The sequence below is a fragment of the Ochotona princeps genome, chromosome Y, assembly GCF_030435755.1.
Source record: "Ochotona princeps isolate mOchPri1 chromosome Y, mOchPri1.hap1, whole genome shotgun sequence".
In the NCBI taxonomy this organism is placed as follows: domain Eukaryota; kingdom Metazoa; phylum Chordata; class Mammalia; order Lagomorpha; family Ochotonidae; genus Ochotona; species Ochotona princeps.
Window position 1 is genome coordinate 34,266,196 of NC_080866.1, and position 15,368 is coordinate 34,281,563.

At 47.5% G+C, this 15,368-nt stretch overlaps 1 pseudogene; it reads left to right on the forward strand.

Moving 5' to 3' along the window:
* The window catches only part of LOC101518038 (long-chain-fatty-acid--CoA ligase ACSBG2-like), a 71,919-nt pseudogene that overhangs the window by 19,836 nt on the left and 36,715 nt on the right, over positions 1-15,368 (forward strand).

Consider the following 15,368-nt stretch of genomic DNA (forward strand, 5'->3'; position numbering starts at 1 on the left):
TCCATCTTCCCGCCTTCCTGAGGAGGGCTCCTCTCTCCCTTCCTCCCTCCCTCTCTCCTCAAGCCAGCAGTTGTACCTTCCAGTCAGCACTCCCTCTTTCTCTCTTCCACCACTCTGACCCCTGCCTCCCTCTCACACAGACCCTCCCACGTCCCTGGGTCACCCGAGTTGTCAAGGGGAATGACTGTGTCCATCAAGGTCCTTCATCGGTCACTCCCACAGGTTAAACCCGGGGGCGTCTATACTTCTATACTTCTAGAAGGCTCCTGACCCTGCTCTAAGTACTGGCAGACTGAGTTCTTGGCTCCCATGCACCCTGATGCCCATCAGCTGCATGTGGACACACTGTGGGTTCTCCGTGAATGTTCCCCTTGTGGATATTCACACACACACACACACACACACACACACACACACACACGCACATGTTCACTCACACCATCACCGACAGGGCCTGAGAAGTTGTCCCATATTTCCCATCAACCCCAATCAGTTCTACATTGCCTAGTAAAGGGGTCAGGAGGGGGAGACAGAGGCGTGGTCCACATATGAAGAGACTTCCAGGCTCTCTTCAGATGAACAGTACCATCTCCCATCCCCCACAATAAGTGGGTGGGAGACATTCCAGCCTCTCCACATGCTCCCCTGCACCTGCTGTCCTTCGTCACAGTAGGAGGTGGCGCTGATCTCCTCCATGACAAGTGGCATGGTGGGCACCTTGACCATGCTCTGTTGAGACCTGCCCAGGTTCCTCTCTGGCTGTTGGTCCCATCTTCTTGTTGGGTCTCCAGGGCTCTCTGCACACTCTGGCCACACATCCTTTGCAGATCCTTTTCCTGGCTTGGTGCTTGCCTTCTGCTTTTCTCACAGCTGTTGGAAGAGCACAGTACTTCATGTTTAATTTCAATCTATTGCTATGTTTTTTTTAAGATTTATTTTTATTGGAAAGCCAGATATACAGAGAGGAGGAGACACAGAGAGGAAGATTCTCCATCCAATGGTTCACTCCCCAAGTGACCGCAATGGCTGGAACTGAGTCAATTCTAAGCCAGGAGCCAGGAACTTCTTTCAGGTCTCCCATGCAGGTGCAGGGTCCCAAGGCTTTGTGCCATCCTTGACTGCTTTCCCAGGCCACAGGCAGGGAGCTGGATGAGAAGCAAGGCCACTGGGAATAGAACCGGTGCCCATATGGGATCCTGGCACATTCAAGATGAACACTTTATTTGCTAGGCTACCACACCAGGCCCTGATTGCTATTTATTTAAAAGTCAGAGTTATAGAGATGGATCTTCTATCCACTGCCCAAATGGCCACAATGGGCAGGACTTTGTCCGGACAAAGCTGGGAGCCAGAGCTTCCTCCGGCCTTCCATGTGGGTGCAGTGGTCCCAGTGCCTGGGCCATGCTCCACTGCTTTTCCCTGGCACATTCTCAGGGAGCTGAGTTAGAGGAGGTGCAGCAGCCAGGCCATGGCCTAACGCTTGTGCGGGAAGCCCATGTTGCTGGGTTCAGCTTCACCTGTCAGGCCACAGCGCCATCCCCCCAGGAACGTCTTCATCCTTTCTTGAGTTGGACATCTCCTTTTAGAAACCCTCACCTCCTCCAGGTCAGATTGATTGTCTTCTGTCTTCAGCCGGTGGTGTTTAGCGTTAGCTCTTCCATTCAGGTTTGCGGTGCACCTGTGAGTTACTTCCTGTGCTTGCTGAGAGGCCAGGCTCTGAGCCAACCTGCTTTTGTCATTTTGTTTTCTTTTTGCAGTGGAGGTATGCTTCCTGCCACTGGCACCTGGGCAATCTTATTGGAAGGTTTGGCTTCATGCTGGGGTCTGGGACCTTGCCCTGCTGACCCCTGGGTCTGTGTGTGTTCTGGTGCCACACAGATGTGGCCGTGCTGGCTTTAGACAGTTCTTCTCCTGGAGCCATCTCAGCAGCAGCAGCGCATTTGATATGGGGTGAATGAAGGTGCTTACCTCACCAACAGAAAACTTAAAAATTCAAGCACCTAAGCCTTTTGATTTCTGTCCCCTTGCAACACCACCTAAGTCAGCCTGGGTCCTCACTTCTCTGTGTGAGTCAACAGCAGCTTGTTGATTGGTATGATCTGGGTTTGGGCAGGGGTGATCTGGGATCCGCAAGCCAGTTCTGACTGAGGAGGAATCAGATCCCTTTAGACAGTTGTGTAGTATTCCCCTGCACAGGTGGCCTCCCAGGGTCAGCTGAATGCCCTCGTCCCGCAAGGGATGCTGATGAAAAGCACTCGTGTGGCATGTGTCCCTGGAACACCTCATGGGTGACCGCCCTTCACCTGATCTCTAGAGCAAATGCAAGCATCGGATTGGCCTACCCCAGGGCCCTCACCCAGGCAGCCAAGAGAGGGCCATCCTGCATGCTGTGTAGCGGGAGGGAGGGCGGGGAGAGACCCATGGTTGTGGCCCCACATGCAGGGCTCGCTGATCGGCACACTTCAGGAGGTGAAGCCCATGGCCTTTCTTGGGGTGCCCCACATCTGGGAGAAGATGCAAGAGACAATAAGTCAGAGTGTGCGTAAGTTCTCGAGCCTGAAGAAGAATGTGTTCTCGTGGGCCAAGAACACAGGACTCAGGGTCAACACGAGGAAGATGATGGGGTAGGCTGTGTGGAGGATGATGGGAGGGGAGGAAGTCCAGCCTGCCCAGGTACCCAAGCCTGGCCTCCCACCATAGTGGCAACCGACCTCTCCTGGGCCCCATCTCATTCCAAGGAAACACAATACCATCATGAGCTACTGCATGGCCAAGGCCCTGGTGTTCAGCAAGGTCAGGAGCTGGCTGGGCCTGGACCACTGCCATTACTTCATCAGTGGGGATGCGTCACTGTTCTTGGAGACTTCCGAATTCTTCTTCAGTTTGGATATTCCCATTGGCGAGATGCACGGCCTGAGTGAGAACTCAGGACCCCACAAGGTGCCCACCTAGCACAACTACCACCTTCTCAGGTGCCAGGCTCCCAGGTGGGTGGGCGTGGCTCCCCCAGTCTCGGCAAGGCCTGCATTAGCTTCCATGTGCCCACATCTCCCACCGGTGGAAGCCCAGCCTCTCAGAGCCCAATGGCCGGGGGCCAGCTGCAATGCCCTGCCCAGTCCTCCATCCCACTGCCCCTTGCATGATCCTCCCCACACCCAACAGGACAGCCTCAACACCCCATCCCTGGGATGCCCCACCTCAGACCCCTGCCTGACTCCTCCCTGGCCTTCTCCCAGGACCAGGAATCAGAACCTGTCTCTCACCAACTCCTCCCAGCCGCCACCTCCTGGCCTAGCTGCTCTCCCAGACTCGGGCTTCTCCAGTCATCCAGGATCTGGCTAGAGAATCTGACTGCCAGTTAAATCTTCCCAATGAGGCAAAATCACCTGCTGCCCTTGACTTTAACCCCGTCCAATCTGTCGTCCCCCACTTGGGCTGTTTTGGTAGGAACCCAAAGGCCCACTCACATTCCTTGGAAACCAAAGGGCATGCCTTCCCTGTAGATAAGACATTTCCTGGTAGGGCATAAAAGGCACGGATGCCAACCTCTACCTCCAGTATGCTTTCAAGATCTATGTCTTTATATGAAAGGCAGAGAGAGAGAACTTCATATTGGCTGTCTCACCTCCCAAACACCCACAAGACCAGAGCTAGGGCCCAGGATCTCCATCTGGAATCCCCATGGGTGTAGCAGGCAATTCCTGGAGCCAGGCACCTGCTGCCCTCCAGGGTGGATACCAGTAGGGAGACGGGTCAGCAGAGCAGCTGGGCCTCAAACCATGGACATGGGAGCCCCTAGTGGCAGTGAAAAGCTCCCCCCTCCACACAGGGGCCCTGGACAAGTCATCTAATACCAAGAACCACCAAATGGCTGACTCACGATTCTGGAGGACAGATGTGCTGCATCAAGGAGTAGGGCACAAGCAGCTGCACATGGGGGTGGCGGTCCCTGGGGGCTGTGAGTTGCAGGGGAAACATCTCTGATCTCCAGCCCCGACTTCACATGTCACCTCCATGCGAGAACCTGCTGCAAGGGCACGGGGTTGTCCTGGATTACAGGCCAGCCTGACTGTGGGATGACTTCATGGTAGCTAGTCCGACCTGCAGCCTCCTAGCTCCCATCAGGCTTGGGAAGTGTTTTATTGGGTAGAGGGAGGAGGAAAGAGGGGGAAAAGACACATTCAAACTATTTAAATAAATGTCCCACCAAGGCAAAATCACCACAGCCTTTTCTGGCACCAACAATGCCCAGACCAAACACCCATCCCCTCCAAGGCTTCCTGGATGTGTGGAACTGTAGGCAAGTTTGGGGGGGGGGCGGCAAAAGGGGCAGGTGTTTACAAGCATAATAGGACATGAGATGTAGGGTTGGTGTTCAAGCCCCAGCCTGGCTTCTGACTCCAGCTCCCTGCTGTGCACACCCTGCCAAGTAGAAGGGTTGGCACCAGTAATCGGGGCGGCAGTGGGGGGCCTGTAGCCCACTCAGAGAACCAGGATGTGCAGCTTTGAGCTCCTGGCTTCAGTGTAGTGCTCTTCTGGCTACTGCAGGCTTTGGGGAAGTGAACCACCAGATGTAAAAATCCTTGTTTGTTCTCTCTGCCTTAAAAAAGACAAATTTAAAAAAAAATTATTGGAATGTCAGATATACAGAAAGGAGAAGAGACAGAAAAATTTTCCATCTCCTGGTTCATTCCCCAAGTGGCTACAATGGCTGGAATTCAGCCAACTCAAAGCCAAGAGCTGCTTCCGGGTCTCCCATGTAGGTGCAGGGTCCCAAAGCTTTGGGCCATCCTTGACTGCTTTCCCAGGCCACAGGCAGGGAGCTGGATGGGAAGTAGATCAATTGGGACACAAATTGGTGCCCCTATCAGATCCCAGTGCATGCCAGAGGAGGATTTTAACCACTAGGCTACTGTGCCCCGGCCCTTCTTGGCCTTTCAAATCAACACGCACACACACACACACACACACACACACAATTTTGGTACAAAAAAATTTGAAAACCATGCATTTTTTTTCCATGACCATTTTAAAGACTGTACTTATGGCTAGGATTTACCCCCCACCCCCCTAAACACACAAAATGTAAGAAGCTGCCCAGACAACCTGAGCTTTCAGGTCCAGAGAGCACTGGGAGTGGGACCCCATGGAGGAAAGCACTGGGAGTGAGACCCAGCGCCGGGTCCCACTCCTTCCCTCTGGGCTGCAGGAGCAGGTGCCTTTGGCCAGTGTGTCTGAGTGGTGGCTCCCTTGCTCCCGACTCCAGCAGCTACTTGAAGGTCCTGAGCAGCTGTAAGACCATGGTGTCCCTAGACATTGCAACCATTAAGAACATAATTAGAAATTACTACAAAGCACTGTACTCCAACAAATCAGATGACCATCAAGAAATGGAAAAGTTCTTAGATTTATACAACCTGCCAAAACTTAGCCCAGAGGCAACAAATGACCTGAACAAGCCCATAACTGAAGCAGAGATTGAATCAGTGATTAAAGAACTCCCAACAAAGAAAAGCCCAGGTCCAGACGGCTTCACTACAGAATTCTACAAAACATTCCGAACAGAACTAACCCCAATCCTCTACAAACTCTTCAATATAATAGAAAAGGAAGCGACCCTTCCAAACTCATTCTATGAAGCCAACATTACCTTAATCCCAAAACCAGACAGAGATCCTACAGAGAAAGAAAACTACAGACCTATCTCTCTGATGAACATTGATGCTAAGATACTCAACAAAATCCTAGCCAATAGAATTCAAAAAATCATCTGACAGATCATTCATCCGGATCAAGTAGGATTCATCCCTGGAATGCAGGGATGGTTCAACATAAGGAAATCCATAAATGTGATACACCACATCCAAAAACTGAAAAACAAGAATCACATGATAGTATCAATAGACGCTGAAAAAGCTTTTGACAAAATCCAACACCACTTCCTGCTAAAAACCCTAACCAAAGTAGGCATAGATGGAAAAATCCACAACATAATCAAAGCAATATATGAAAAACCCAACGCCAGCATCATACTGAATGGAGAAAAACTGGAACCCTTCCCACTAAGAACTGGAACAAGACAGGGATGTCCACTTTCTCCACTGCTATTCAACATAGTCCTAGAGGTACTTGCTGAGGCCATAAGACAAGAAAAAGAAATCAAAGGAATCCAAATTGGAAATGAAGAAGTCAAACTCTCACTATACGCAGATGACATGATTCTTTACATAGAAGAGCCAAGAGGCTCAACACAGAGACTCCTAGAACTTATACGAGAGTTTGGTAGTGTGGCAGGGTACAAAATTAATGAACAAAAATCAACAGCCATAGTGTATGCAAACAACCCCAAGTTGGAAAAAGATCTAAGCAGCAAAATACCATTCAAAATAACAGAGAAAAGTATGAGGTATCTGGGAATTAACCTAACCAAAAATGTAGGAGACATATTTGAGGAAAACTACAAACCACTTAAAAAAGAAATTGAAGAAGACCTCAAAAGATGGAGTAACATCCCATGCTCCTGGATAGGTAAAATCAATATCATTAAAATGTCTATATTGCCAAAGGCGATATATACATTCAACGCAATTCCAATCAAACTGCCCAAAACATTCTTCATGGAACTGGAAACAATGATCCAAAAGTTCATCTGGAAGCACAAAAAACCACGAATAGCCAGAACCATCCTGAAGAACAGGAAGTTAGCAGGGGGAATCACAGTTCCAGACCTCTGGACATACTATAGGGCAGTGGTTATCAAAACAGCGTGGTACTGGCACAAAGATAGAGAGGAAGATCAATGGAGCAGAATAGAATCACCAGACAGTAATTCACATAGATACAGTCAATTAATCTTTGACAAAAAGACAGACAACAATCCAAGCAAATGGGAAGGTCTGTGCAATAAATGCTGTTGGGACAACTGGTTGATAGCCTGCAGAAACAAAAAGATAGACCCACATCTCTCACCATACACTAAGATCAGATCTAAATGGATAAAAGACCTAAACCTACATCCAGAAACCTTGAAACTGTTGGAAGAAAATGTTGGAAACACACTGCAACACTTAGGAGTAGGCCCTCACTTCCTAAAAAAGACTCCAAATGCAGTAGAAATCGAGACCAAAATAAACAATTGGGACCTCATCAAACTAAGAAGCTTCTGTACAGCTAGAGAAACAATCAACAAAGTAAAAAAGCAACCCACAGAATGGGAGAAGATCTTTGTGCACGACATAGGTGACAGAGGGCTAATTTCCAGAATATACAAAGAACTACAAAACAACCAAAATGTCAAAACAAACAAGCCACTCAAGAAATGGGCACAGGAAATGGGCAGACATTTCACAAAGGAACAAACCCAAATGGCAAACAAGCATATGAAAAAATGCTCAAGCTCCCTGGCAATAAGGGAAATCCAAATGAAGACAACCTTGAGGTACCACCTAACTCCAGTAAGGATGGCACACATACGTAATACCACCAACACTTGTTGGCGAGGATGTGGGGAAAAGGGAACCCTTCTCCACTGCTGGTGGGACTGCAGATGGGTACAGCCTCTATGGGAATCAGTTTGGCGAATACTCAAACAACTGAAAATCAACATGCCATATGATCCAGCAATAGCACTCCTAGGGATATATCCAAAACATCTCCTACTCAAGAAACCAACATGCACGTCAATGTTCATAGCAGCACAATCTACAATCGCAAAAACCTGGAAGCAGCCAAAATGCCCATCAGTAGAGGACTGGATAAGGAAGCTATGGTTCATCTACTCTATGGAATACTACTCAGCTATTAAAAAAAACGAAATGCAGTTCTTTGTGGACAAATGGGCCCGACTGGAATCCATCATGCTAAGAGAAATGAACCAATCCCAAAAGGTTAAATACCACATGTTTGCCTTAATCTGAGATGAAAAGATGACAACCTGATAGTACCTGTATATTGTAATATTATTGCAATCTCTAACAACCTGTATCCAATACAATAAGATAATGTGATATAATCTATAAACCAACAATTAATGTCAGAATACTTAAGATATACATCGAAAAACTGTAAAACCTACTATACCCTCAATACGTTATGTTAATCCGTAATGGGGGGGAGTGCAGGGAAATCTTTCAGGACCATAAAAAGAGTGAGGAAAAAGTATAATATAGCCTATCATGATCAAATCTGGTAATTCATAGACAACAGACTCAAAGCAGCACTAAACAATAGTAAAACTACTATACCAATGCATGAGGGGGGAATCGGGTGCGATCCTGACAACCTCTTAACAGGAGGTCATGTGCGTGGAGCAGGGGGGCACTCCAGGGTAGAGCAGATGGCAAGGAGAAAGCCTGGATCCCAACCATGAAGACTCCCAGACCTTCACCACAAACTGTTAATACGAGCAACAAGGACTATATCCCAACTGCCAAGGAGGCCACAGGGAATTGGATGCCCTCGGAGGCCGAGTACTCTGAGGTCACCCACCCCTAACCGGAGCTCCCGCAGGGGATGGAAGAAGTCCAAACACTACCGCGCAGAAACCAACGTCATCGGAAAGACAACCAGAAGCCCTGAGCGGTCCGCAGAAACAGAAGAACAATAAACTTCCTTCTGGACCAGGGAGGAGAGCTTTCTCTGGTTCGAGCCTGGCTCCACCTCTGGACCCCCACCCTCCCTCGCAATGACCATTGGGATCGCTCTGAAAACCCCTCATAGCAAACAATCATACAAACTAAAAAAACCTAAAATAAATAGACAAACAACAAAAAGTAGAGCTTGAAATCTGACAGGAAAGAGCTGGCATGGATTGGCTAATGCCTCGCTGGGTAGGACACAAAGATTAGTCACTCCTTACCATGGTGTTGGGGACTTTCCTGCACACCCCCCCCTCAAAAAAAAATGTTCTGCACCTTAACTGCTGACAAATGTCTTGTTAGAGTTACAAGCCAGTCTAGATTATCCTAAAATCTGCCAAGATCAGCAAAATTATACTTCAACACAACAAATGGCTAAATACTAAAATGAAATAGACACGAGACAGCTGAATGGCACCTTATAGACATTTTAAGGTATATAGCAGCTGGTCCTGTGTATGAACTAAAATTGAAATGTCAATGAGATAATCATAGGTTGTGGTTAAGAACTTGCTTCTTTTTTTTTTTTTTTTTTTTGTTTTATTTTGTTTTTTTTAACATACTGGTTACGCAAAACCTTGTCAATTCCATAATGTTACAAATTGCTGTTAATGTTATATTGAGAGTCTTAATTGACTGGGATGATATGCTACCAGCTCTGACTTTGGACCAGAAATGGTCTCCCCAACAAACTGTTCAACCCATCTGGACAATGAGTAGCTGGACTCTATGCTGGGTATATGTTTGCAAGGAAAGAATCTTGATGGAATTTGAACTGTAATACTGCATCAAGGTGGAGGAATCCACCAGGGGGGAGGGGTGTGGGGAGGGGTGGGGGGATTCCCAGAGCATATGAAACTGTCACATAATGCATAATAATTAATAAAAAAATTAAAAAAAAAAAAAAGACCATGGTGTCCCAGCACAGTGCCAATGGCATCAGCGAGGTCTGCCTGTGGGGCCGCCATGTCTTCATGGGCTACTTGAGATTTGGACATGGAGGATGTCACCATGAAGTCCATCGATGAGGACGGCCGGTTGCACTCCGGGAACCTGGGCCTCGTGGACAGCCAGAGATTCCTATACATCATGGACACATCAAAGGACTAGGGGATTGGGGTGAGCCTGCCTGCCCCTGCTGAGTCCCTGCCCCTAGGCCTGCACCTGCTGAGGCTCCACAAACTGGGCTTGAACCTGCTGAGCTCCGCCCCTGAACCACACCTGCCGAGGCCCTGAACCCTGGGCCTGCACGTGCTGAGGCTCTGCCCCCTGGAGCACACCTGTCTGCACCTGCAGAGGCCCTGCTTGTTGGCAACGCCCACGTCGCCACGTACCCCGAGCCAAGCTGAGGGACTAGGGTTACAAAAAAGACAACGTAGTGAGACAACACAACACAAGACGCAGTACTCCAAATGCCTACCGATGATAGATTGATCTTTATTGCAACTCCAGGCTTTCTTTTATACTCTCCCTAGCTCCTCCCAGTGTTTATCCAGTCCTCAAGTGGCCACCCTAAATCCTGTAGTTCCTCCCAGTAGTGGCCACCCTAAATCCCTTGAGTTCCTCCCAGTAGTGGCCGCCCTAAATCCCTTGAATTCCTCCCAGTGTTTATCCAATCCTCTAGTGGCCACCCTAAATCCCTTGAGTTCCTCTCAGGGTTTATCCAATCCCTTGGCAGATAACTTGACAAATAGGAAGCAGGAACTTGCGGTTAAGCCAGTGGCTAGATGTATCAGGCCAAAATTGCTCATCCTGTTTCCCTCTGAGAAACAAGCTAAGCTGTGGAGTTAATCCTTGGGAGACCGGGGCCTGCACCTGCTCTCTGGGCCTGCACCTGCCGAGGCACCACCCCTCCAGTTCCCCAACCCTCATAACTTTCAGCCAGGCTCTGCCACTCCCCACACGTAACAGCATGCTCCAAGCTTGGCAGGGTGGAGCCTGGGAGACACGAGAATGTGAGCTCTCAGTCCCTGTTAGGAAAATGGAACTAAGAGGCCGGTCTGTGTATTTATTTATGTGAAAGACAGAATGACAGAGTGCCAGATCACAGGACCCTCCCCTCATAAACACCTGCAATAACCAACCAAAGGCCAAGGCCAGAGGCCGGGCACTCCCTGTAGGCCTCCCCTGTGGGCAGCAGGGACCCCAGCACTCAGCCCCCACCTGCTGCCTCCCAGGGTGCACATGCACAGGGAGCTGGAGTCAGGTGCTCCAGCTGGGACTCAAACCCAGGCCGTTGGCATGGGCTGGACTAAGCTACTTGTCCACCTCAGAGAAGTTTATTTTTCCACCAAAAAAAAAAAATTGTTTCTGAAATCCACACACAGTTTGAATCAGTGGACGAAAGCTCTTCCTCTCTCCTCTTCTCTGCATAGCTGACTTTCCAATAAAAATAAATCTTTCAAAAATGGAGAGCATCAATAATTTTTAAAACAGATTCACTTATTTGAAAAGCAGAGCAATTGAGGAGATACAGAAAAAGACCAGGAGAAACATAATGTTTGAATTCCATTTTTCTACAAACTTAAAAAAAAGGATTATTTTACTGCAAAGTCAGATATACAGAGAGGAGAGAAGAGAGAAAGATCTTCCATCAGATGATTCACTCCCCATGCAACCGCAATAGCTGGTGCTTTGCCGATCTGGAGCCAGGAGTCAGGAACATGCTCCAGGTCTCCCACATGGGTGCAGGGTCCCAATGCATTGGTCCGTCCTTGACTGCTTTGCCAGGCCACAGGCAGGGAACTGGAAATGAAGTGGGACTGCAGGGATTAGAACCAGTGCCCATACAGAATCCCAGGGCCTCATTCAAGGCGAGGAATTTAGCCACTAAGCCACGGCGCCGGGCCCAGATTTATTTATCTGATTGCAAAGTCAGATATACAGAGAGGAGGAGAGACAGAGAGAGGTTAGGCCACTGTGCCAGGGCCCTTTCCGTTAACTTTGAAGCAGGATGGCTTGGTCACTGTGCAAGATCCCAGGGTTGGGGGTGGGAAACCACGGGTTGGTGGAAGGGGAAGAAGGTGTAAGTCATGGACAGCAGATGGCGCCATTGCATTGGGGGCAGTTCTCTGAGTCAGCTGCACACACATACACAAGTCCCCTCCAACCCCCAGGACACAGACAGGCAGCCGGGCTGTCGGATGCAGTCCACTTGGCCAATTTGTAAGGCACCACAGCAGGTGTACCATGGCAGGCAGGCGCACCCCACTCTAGGGAAAGCAGCATCACCAGCCGGCCTGTTACAGAAATCTTCATTACAGCGGTTGGGGAGAAAGTATCCCATGTACCCATTGAGACCCTGGCAAAACAGAAGATTCCCATTATCAGCCACACCGTGCTGGTGGGAGACAAGGCCAAGTTCCTGAGCATGCTGTTCACATTGAAGTTAGGCTGCCATCCGTACCCCCTTCGCAGAGGGTCGGGGGTCAGGATTGGGGTGGGCAGGTGGCACCGGCTACGGACAGGCCCCAAGTGGTGACACAGGTGTCCCCCCTGGGGTGGGGCATGGTGGAGACAGTGTGAGACTGACTGGCTAAGTGGGGAGCTGCTGGACAACCTGAGCCCAGAGGCGCTCAACTCCTCTCGAGCCATGGGCAACCAGGCGAGCACCATGAGGGAGCTTGTGAGGCTGTGGGACACCCTGGTGTACATGGCCATCCAGCAGGCCATCAACGCCGTCAGTGCAATTGACCTTGTGAAATATTGTAAGTGGAACAGATGTTTCTAAGTGATATTTTATATATAACTAATTTTATTAAAAACACTTGATTCATATTAATGGAATCTGTAACCAACAAGACTTTGTTTAATGAGCTAAGGATAAACGAATTATACTTTAATGTTATTAACCTCAACATTTCTATCAAGTAGGTGAAAAATACATAAACCAATAAATAATATATTGTAATTTCTTCAAATAAAATAGCAATATAAAAGATGTTGTAGCTAATTCTGTCTTGATTAATGGCAGAAATACGTTCTATATGTATAGATGAGAACAGTAAGAATAATTTTTTTTCTGGAAATCAAATCATGTTTACTGTATGCTTTTTAACAAAGCACAAATTTGACAAAAAGTAGTATGCAAAGATTGAATGATTTGGTATAAGTATTTAGAACATCCAGTTCAATGGAATATGGCCTGTGATTTTTACAACAGTGACACAAAAGTAACAGTATATTTAGCATTACATTTATATTTTAAAAATAATAAATATTGACTACCTGGTAAAATGACTACTTAATGGTTTCAAAATGTATAAATCACATAAATATAAAAATACATCAGAACAAACAGAATTCTTATGTTTACCACAAATTTTTTGGTATAAATGGTTTCATTTTTGCAATGGACTTAAATTGTATATGATTAAATTTGAAGCTTTACTTAAGGCTTTAGCTACCTGAAAATCAATCCAGCATTCTCTGGAGAAGTGACCTAACCCTTAATACAAGGTAACTTCGGAGCCCAAGCAATGCACCCTTCTATTACAAACAGGTAAATTAGATAAACAGCCGTAGGAAGGATACATTACTCCAGTATCTAGACTATTATTTTCTTATGAGACAATTTGATTGAAACTAAAATCTGGAATCAAACTATAACAGTCCTTAAATTTTATACTATATCTTTATTAAATTTTGTGATACAATTCTATAGGCTCTGGGATTTCCTTTACACCCTTCCCAATTCCTTCTCCGCACTAATTTTCCATATATTATCACAATAGCATAGTCCTTCATAAGCAGTCATTAAGTTCATCATTCTGCTATTTAAGTGTATATTGACATTACCGATACAGACAATGGCAGACAGTCCAGCATCTTATTGTCAAGCTACAGTTAACAGTTTCATTGGGAGTCCGTCTTTGATGCAGAAGTGGAGATTCATACTGCATTTTATCATCACATCTGTATATGATACTCTATTATACAGTTATTGTACATTCCCTTAAATGAAAAGTCATAAAACAAAATTAGGAACAGGAATAAATTTAAAGAAATGTTCAGTACCATGGACTTAAACAACATGTTACTGGATGACCAATACGTCGCTAAAAAAATGAAAATAAAAATGGGGGGTCACAGAAAGTGGTTTGACATGTTGACTGCTCAATATCATGTCAATTAATTCCATAACTATGTTAATTGTTGCAGAAGGTATATTAGTGCTTTCATTTGACCGGGAAGATACTCTGCTGACTCTTCCCTCAGACAGAGAGGGTCTTCCCAATAAGTAGTTGGACTTGTCTGGACTATGGGATGTTGGACTCTATGCTTGGCAAATACTTGCAGGGAGGAAATTTCAACTAAACTTGAACTATGGTTATGCAGCAGGGTGGAGGAACCCACCATGGGGAGGAGGGTGGGGGGAGAATCCCAGATTCTATGTAATTACAACACAATGTAATTAATGAATAAATTTAATAATAAAAAAAACCATGCCAGCATGAACCATGTGCTCACCAGTGGGAACCGTGTCCCACCAGTGGAGTTTCCCCAAGTTCCCCCAGCAGGCCCACTTCCAGACCCAGTTCTTAGGCATGCTAGCAGTTGCTAGGCCCTTACCTGGCATAGCCTGTTCACTCTGTCCTGGCCTTTGTATGAGCTGGTGGATGTTACTGCCCGGCCTACTCTACACCCTGTTTTAGGGTGCACATGCAGGATTTGCAGCCTAAACCTGCCCAGCCTGTTTTCATCTCCAGTACCCTTTAGTGTTGGTGGGCTCAATGGTCATGCCTAGCTCGGCCCATCACCACCCTAACTCTTAAGCTAACCAGCAAAACTTTTAATTTCACGGAATTAGCCCCGCAGAATCTATCTCTGGACCTGATTCTCTTCCGTTCCAGTTTGCGTCATGGCCCAGCCTAAGGTGACCCATTCCCTGTTCCTACACTCACTGTTAGGTGCTTGGATCTAGCCCTGCCATACAGGCCACCAGCCCTAGCTTCATGTGGGCTGGCGTATGGTGGTCAGCAATGATCCATGCTAACAAGCCCAGCTCAGGTCTCTCATGTGGGCTGATGCATGAGTGTGGCCCAGAAAAATCTTGCAGTCTCTCCCCTCCAAAACACCAGGTCTCAGTCCCCTTGCTTATCTGCCAGTACAGTGGCCTTGTCATTGGGAGTCCCTCAGGAGTCATTCCTCACCTGCAAAATACTCCCATAGTGGTCTTCCCTAACCCATGTCCCCTTGCTCCTTTCCCCATTCAATCCACAATCCTTGTGTCCAGGAGTGCATAGAGACTCCAGCCCAGCCTTTGGAAGCTCAGTGGGTAGTGTGCTAATCTGAAGCTCTCCCTATCCACCAGAGTCCCAAGCTCTTGGTACATGTGCTGGCCTGGTGTTTTATTCCTCCAAACACCCAAGATCCAGCACCACTAGCACATTAGGGAAGCATGCTGACCTGGGACTCTCACCTCCCTTCTCACCTCGACCAGGACCAAGCACGTGGAGAAATCGCCGGGTTTGCTCCACCTACCTAGAGGTAACCTTCCGGGTCCCCACATGCCCACTAATGCTATAACCTTAGTCCTCTTTTGCCCCAAGCCCATATCCACAGGTCTGCACAGGCTCTTCATTGCGCCCCAGTCGGCAGGTCAAAGGCACAGCAATGGTGGGGGGTCACCAGTGTGTCAATGGCCTTGACAGGTTTTCAATGCAAACAGGATGGAAGAAGCTAACCAGTGCTCTTAGACAAGAAAATGTAGGTGTCTATGAAATCATAGTC